This window comes from Octodon degus, unplaced genomic scaffold, assembly GCF_000260255.1.
Source record: "Octodon degus isolate 3935 unplaced genomic scaffold, OctDeg1.0 scaffold00082, whole genome shotgun sequence".
Classification (NCBI taxonomy): domain Eukaryota; kingdom Metazoa; phylum Chordata; class Mammalia; order Rodentia; family Octodontidae; genus Octodon; species Octodon degus.
Window position 1 is genome coordinate 1,161,343 of NW_004524658.1, and position 6,574 is coordinate 1,167,916.

The window sequence follows — 6,574 nt, forward strand, 5'->3', positions numbered from 1 at the left end:
CAGCACCACATGCCAGCCAGCCCCGCCCCCTGGAGGGCTGAGCTGGCCACACACACACACACACACACACACACACACACACACAAATAAATAAACTTTAAAAAATAAAAGAAAAAAGAAACCGAATGAGTAAATAAAATACAAAAGGTAAAATAGATATTGTACAAGGGAAAGAAACTGTTGAAGAAGAAAGAACAATAGGGATGAGTGAAGGGAGAAAAGAAGGAAGAAAAAAAGAAAATATGTAACTTCATACACACACAAGATAGCTAAGATAATTGTACTATTAATTTCTATTAGTTTATTGAAAGGAACAGTTAGGGCTTATATTTGACAATTTTATATGCCAATATATGTTAATCTGAGCAACTAATTTGTGTCCATCACTAGCTATATTTGTCAGCTTTACACTGTTAGGATACAATATCTGCTACCTTCAATTTAAAGGAAAACGTGCTTAATTTACTTCAGAGTTTCTGGAGATTCAATTCACGGTCAGTTGGCTCCAAGTCATGATACTGGGCATCACAAAAAGGTATCATACAAAAAAATGGTTACTTCAGCTTGGAAGAAGTGGAAAACAATGTTAGAGATGAAGTTGGAGCCACACACACACACGAAGGCCATGCCTACACCACCCACTCATACACTCCCAGGAGTGTAGCACAGGTGTTTGTTGTTTGCACTGTGAGGTAACAAACAAGTTTTCTCATTTAATTATTAGTTTGTTGATGGCTGTAAATGAAAGCAATGAGGATTGTTTAAGGCAGGCCAACCGTGTTCTAAAATGTTCTAAAAGAACAGCTTTAATGGAAAACTGTCCCTCAGCATCACTGAAATGGCCTATAATATGTAGCCTGCACTCAGGTTTTCATGAGGACCTTATGATAAAAAAGACATTCATTAATCATCATGATCACCATTACATCAACCTCTTACACTCTTGCATCACTAAGATAAGTCATATAAGCCACATAAGGCTTTATCATCAAAACTTGCACACATGATGACCAGAAGAAATGATGATCACTAAATTTCCTTTCCATATACAACACCATTTGCCTAAATGTGAGATAGCTAATTTCTTTATAAGCAACAGATTGTCTCACATTTTAATGAAGATAAAAAGAAATGATATAAAGGAAGTCATACGTAGATTTATTTACCTGTATGTATTCTAAAAGGCAAATGATATTTTGAAATTTGGAAAATGAATAAAGAAAATGAAAATCATTCAGGTTTACTGATATTTAAAATTTGAATTCATGGTAAAATTCATTATAGATAAATGAAATATTCATAATTGTATTACATTAAAATAAAAATCCTTGTGAATTTGCATATTCTAATTCTTTTATTGAGTTTGTTTTCTTTATTTGGTATCATGTATCAAACACAGGACCTTTTACTTGGGAGGCAGGTACTGTGACACTGAGCTATACTGCCAGCGCCCTTTTGTACCTTTTGTCTTCAGTTATATTGATTGTTTTTGTTTTGCTTTCTTTTGTTTTGCACTGAAATGAAATTCTCAAAATTGTCTTACAAAATCATATTTATCAAATGTGTTGGTACTTCATTATGTGTCACAACAATGACACATAATGAAGAAAATGTGTCATTTTGTTTCATTCAATTTGTAAAGAAACAAAAGACAAGGAATAAGTAGCAAGTAATAATTAACCATTGCTTAGCTTCAAGTCTACTCATTGGGAAACTGCTCAATGATGAAAAGAAGGTATGAAATATCGGTGATAAAAACCTTATAACTTTGATTTATATGGCCATGATATTGGAAATATGCCAAAACGTAAAATCAAATCAACAAAAAGGGATAAATGTAAAATTTAATAGACATTAAAACTACTAAACCAACATATATTTTACATTTATAGTAACATTAAATCAATAAAACAAATATAAGAAACAACCTATCGAAGTAATGGTGTGTGTGTGTGTGTGTGTGTGTGTTTATATGTGCATAATATAATAGGTTGAACCCACAGCTTATTGCGTGTGTGGCAAGCATTTTATAAGTTACCTAGTATTCCAAGTAATATTTTTCACCTTTCCACTTGGAGGAAGTCCAAACCCTAGTCTTAACCCTAACCCTAACCCTAACCCTAACCCTAACCCTAACCCTAACCCTAACCCTAACCCTAGTCCTAACCCTAACCCTAACCCTTACCCTAACTCTAACCTTAAAGGTAGAGATGGCTCCTTTCCAGACTGAGGCAAAGTCCAAGGCTAACATGGAATGTGTAGCCAGACTGAAAGAGCGCCTATTTGCTAAATGTTGAAAACATGGTGTGTCAAATTATAATAATCAATAAATGTAACAATAGACCTTGCGTGGCTCTTGCAATGAGCTGCAAAAGTCCACTGTCATCAATGGAAATTTTCAGACTTCATGATCTGACTTGGATCTGTACAAAAAATGAGAAGAGCGCAGATTTGTCCAAATTTGTCATGTTTTGATGAAGTATTCATGGCATTTTTCAAATTACTCTTGCAATTTTTTAAATTAATTTTATTGGTGTTTTATTTACATAATGATCACATTCATTATAAAGAATTTGTAGCTATACATAATAGTACATAATTTGTACATAATGTATTTTGATTCCATTTCTCCCCAATCCCCTCCCCTCTCTTCCACCTTTCTTTCCCTCTCTATTTACAAAATTTTGTTTCAAATTTTCTTCCTAGTCTCTCTTTTCTTTCTATTTCTGCCTTCCTCCTCCCTTCCTTTATTCTTCTTCCAATTTGAACACTTTCTTCTTATTTCCCAATATCTATTATATATTTATTTACTCTTTTGTTTGTCATACTGGAGAAACAATGTGGTACTTACACATGTGCATCCAATTTATGTCACAGAACTGTACAGACTTATGTATATCTTGAAACGTTTTGAGATTATTCTTCTTTATGGCAGAGTCATACTGCATTATATTAAAAAACCCATCTTTACTCATTTTTAAGTTGAGGGGCACTTGGGCTCTTTCCGAGATTTAACTATTGCAAACTGTTCTTCTATAGACATGGATGTGCATGTATTGCTGTGGTATGATGTTTTTATTTCTTTCTGGAAGATATCAAGAATGGGAACAGCAGGGTCAAAAGGAACCACTAGTTTTAGTTTTTATGAAGAACCTCAGCACTTATTTCCAGAGTAGTTGCACCAGTATACGCTGCAGCTAACAATGGAGAAGGGCTATTTTTCTACCCAGGACTCTGCCAGCATTTGTTAGTGTTCAATTTCTTGACAGTACTTGCACTTTCTGGAGTGAGATGGAATTTCAGTATTACTCTAATTGGCATTCCTCGAGTGACTAGTGATGTTGAACTTTTTTTCATATATATGCCATTTGTACTTCTTCATCTGAGAAATGTGTATTCATTTCAGAGAACCAGACTCCCTCCCAAATTTAAAGACTTAATCTTGTAGATTTTTATAGGATTATTTTAAAGTAAAAAATTTTAAATGAACACAATGTAATAAGTATAAAAGTCTCTATTGAAAGTAAATTAGCATATCTATATAACAAAATATACAACAAATTAAAGAGATCTAATTAATGAACTACTTAGAGGTTTTAAATAAATTGCCCAACTTGAAGTCAAGAGAGTGGAGAGACAAAGAGAAAATATATAGAGAGAGATATATTTGTGTGGAGAAAAAATGTGGCTTAATTGGCATATTTACAAAGAAAAGACAAGGAGGGCAGAAAAATGTACATATAGCAAGTTTCCATATCAGTGAGTTTTGCATCTGTAGAGTTAACCAATGTAAATTAAAAATATCCAAAGAGGTTATATTTGTACAGAACTTATACAGACTTTTTTATTTCATTGTTCCTTAAACAATATAGCATAAAAACTCTTTACACAGCATTTACTTTTATCAGCTATTATAAGTAAAGTAATCTAGAAATGATTTAAAGTACACATGAGGATGTTTATGGGTTATAAAAAATATTTTGTGATTTAGTGTAAGGGATTTGAACAACCACAGAATTTGGTTATCCATAGGGATTTTAGAACTAATCCCCATAGGTCCTAAGGGATAACTAACATATATATACATTAGGAGAGCTAATATATGAATTAATGTTTTTCAGAAGGATAATATTAGTTTATTCAAATATGAGTGGCAGAAACCATGCTAAAAAGATAGACTATAATTCTCCTGAAAAGAAGACAAAATCCTTATTGAAAATATTCACATATTTCCGAATAAAATTAATCATGCAAAATATGCATACAGAGCTATCACCAGAAAGTGCCTACACTGTAAAAGTAGACTTAAAATCTACAAATGTCCAAACAAAAGAACCAATATAAAACCTCACTTATCATTTATAATGTACACTTCAAAGAAAGCACAAAGGTATTTACAGTTTGAGAGAGAAAACATTGCCCATTACACAATAACTGGACAAGACAGTATTTATCAAGGGATAACAAAAGAAAATTTCAAAACAGTTACACAATCAGCTAACATGTGACTTGTGTATAGAAGGAAAAAAATTAGTTTTTACTTTTTGTTTTTATTATTTTTTAATTTTATGTATTTACTGTAAGGTCTATAGGGTCTCACTATACAGACTGGACTCATAGTGATCCTATTTTCAGCCTCCCAAGCACTGGGATTATAGGCACATGCCACCACATCCAGTTTCAATCATAATCTCAGTGTGCCCCAGGGGTGGGCCTGGTGTGGCTTGTGGTGCCAGGGAACAAACCCCAGTCCCTGAGTTCTGCTTAAGCAGGTGTTTAAAAAATTTTTTTTTAATGTTGTAAATTCTACCAAAGTTCTCAAGTACTAGTAAAGCATATCCTCAGGGCTTCTGAAAAAAATAATGAATAATTGCAAAATTTAAAGAATCAGGAGAGAAGAAAATAAAATAGATGAAAAGAATGATCAGTGCAATATTCATATCTATATATGTATATAAGCTAATGGATATGGACAGACCTGGAAAATATATATCATAAACCAAGTCACTTGAAACTTAAGATACGGATTAAAAGATGTGAATTCTAACAATGTTAAACTATCTCATCCAACCTAACATTTGAGTGTTTGCAGGAGAGATAAGTAAAAGCTTTCCCAAGTTCTCATCAGGGAATAGAAAGAAGTAGGAGGGAGATAAAGTGGGTGAAAATATTTTGAAGGTGTCTCTTTACAGGAAGCAAAAGTAGTAGGCAGGAAACAGTCTTAAAGGAACAAAGAATAAAGAATGTAGAAATTTGATTTTGAATAATGGTAGACTGAGGAGCACAAGAATGGAAGTCATTAGTAAATTTTAAGTTTCAGCCCAATGCCAGCCTAGGAACCCTGAAAATAGCCTTCTATGTTATGTTAAAAATATTTTAGAGTACATAGATGCTAGCTAGGCAGGACTGTACATCATGGGTAGGTAGGGAGATCATGGATCCATTGGTACTTTGTATTATTGGATGCACCAACAAGAAATTAGAAGCCAGGAGATAAGAATGGTGTAAGATCATCAACCCTGGAGCTCAGATGCACTAAAGCCAGTAAATAATCTCAGGTATCCATGAAAACAAGGGACCTCTGGATGCTTAGAGAAGGAAAATAAAGAAAGACTATTGAGCCCTACCAGAACAAGGAGGCAGGGGCTACCTAGGAAGAACAGCTTAATTTAGCATAAATTTGAAAGCTTGAAGAAAGTATTTCTAACTCTTAAACTGATCTTAAAACTATATAACAAATGCAAAGTCATGAAGCAAAGTGAAGAACTAATTTTGTCTTTAGGTCTGGCTAGAGGTTATGAAATGCAGTTGGCTGCATCCCAGCTGAAACTGCTGAGACCACAAGTGCTGTGCCAGTCAGTCAGCTGTGGCAGGGAGGCCAGGCAGAACTGCTGTCCTGGGGACTTTGGTGTACAGTGGCAAGATCACCTTGCAGTGGGACAGATGCTTCCTAGCCGGGACATGCATAATAAGATGTTTTTTCAGATACCATAAAAATGACAAATTTTATAGGTAAAACATGACAGTGTGTTGTTAGGAACATGTGAGATAACTAGGAATATGTTAAATAGGAAGTAATCCAAAGAGATCAGATGAAAGAACAGAATACATGAAACTAAGAAGGTCAGTAAACACATAATACAGTAGCACAAGAAAATTAACATTGGACCAGCCAAATAGCTCAGTAGATTAAAGTACCTGCAAGCAGCACAGGGACTAGGGGTTCAATTCCCAGGCGCACCCATGAGGCACACTGAGACAGCAATTGAAACTGGGAATGGTGGCATGCGCCTGTAATCCCAGCTCTTGGGAGGCTGTAAACAGGCGGATCACTACAATTCTGATCTAGTAGTGAGACTCTAAACACAATGTAGACCCTTCCCTAAAATAGGAAAAGAAAAAGAAAATTATCATCAACCACTGTAAAGAAGATAGCAGTAAATCAATAACATAAAAACAAAGCATAAATAAGAATAAAAGTGACAAATAAACTAAAAATAAAGAAATAAAAGAAATAGGGGACCCAGTCCTAGCCCAGACCTGGTGAGTGTGTGGGAGAACTTCCCGCTACCCT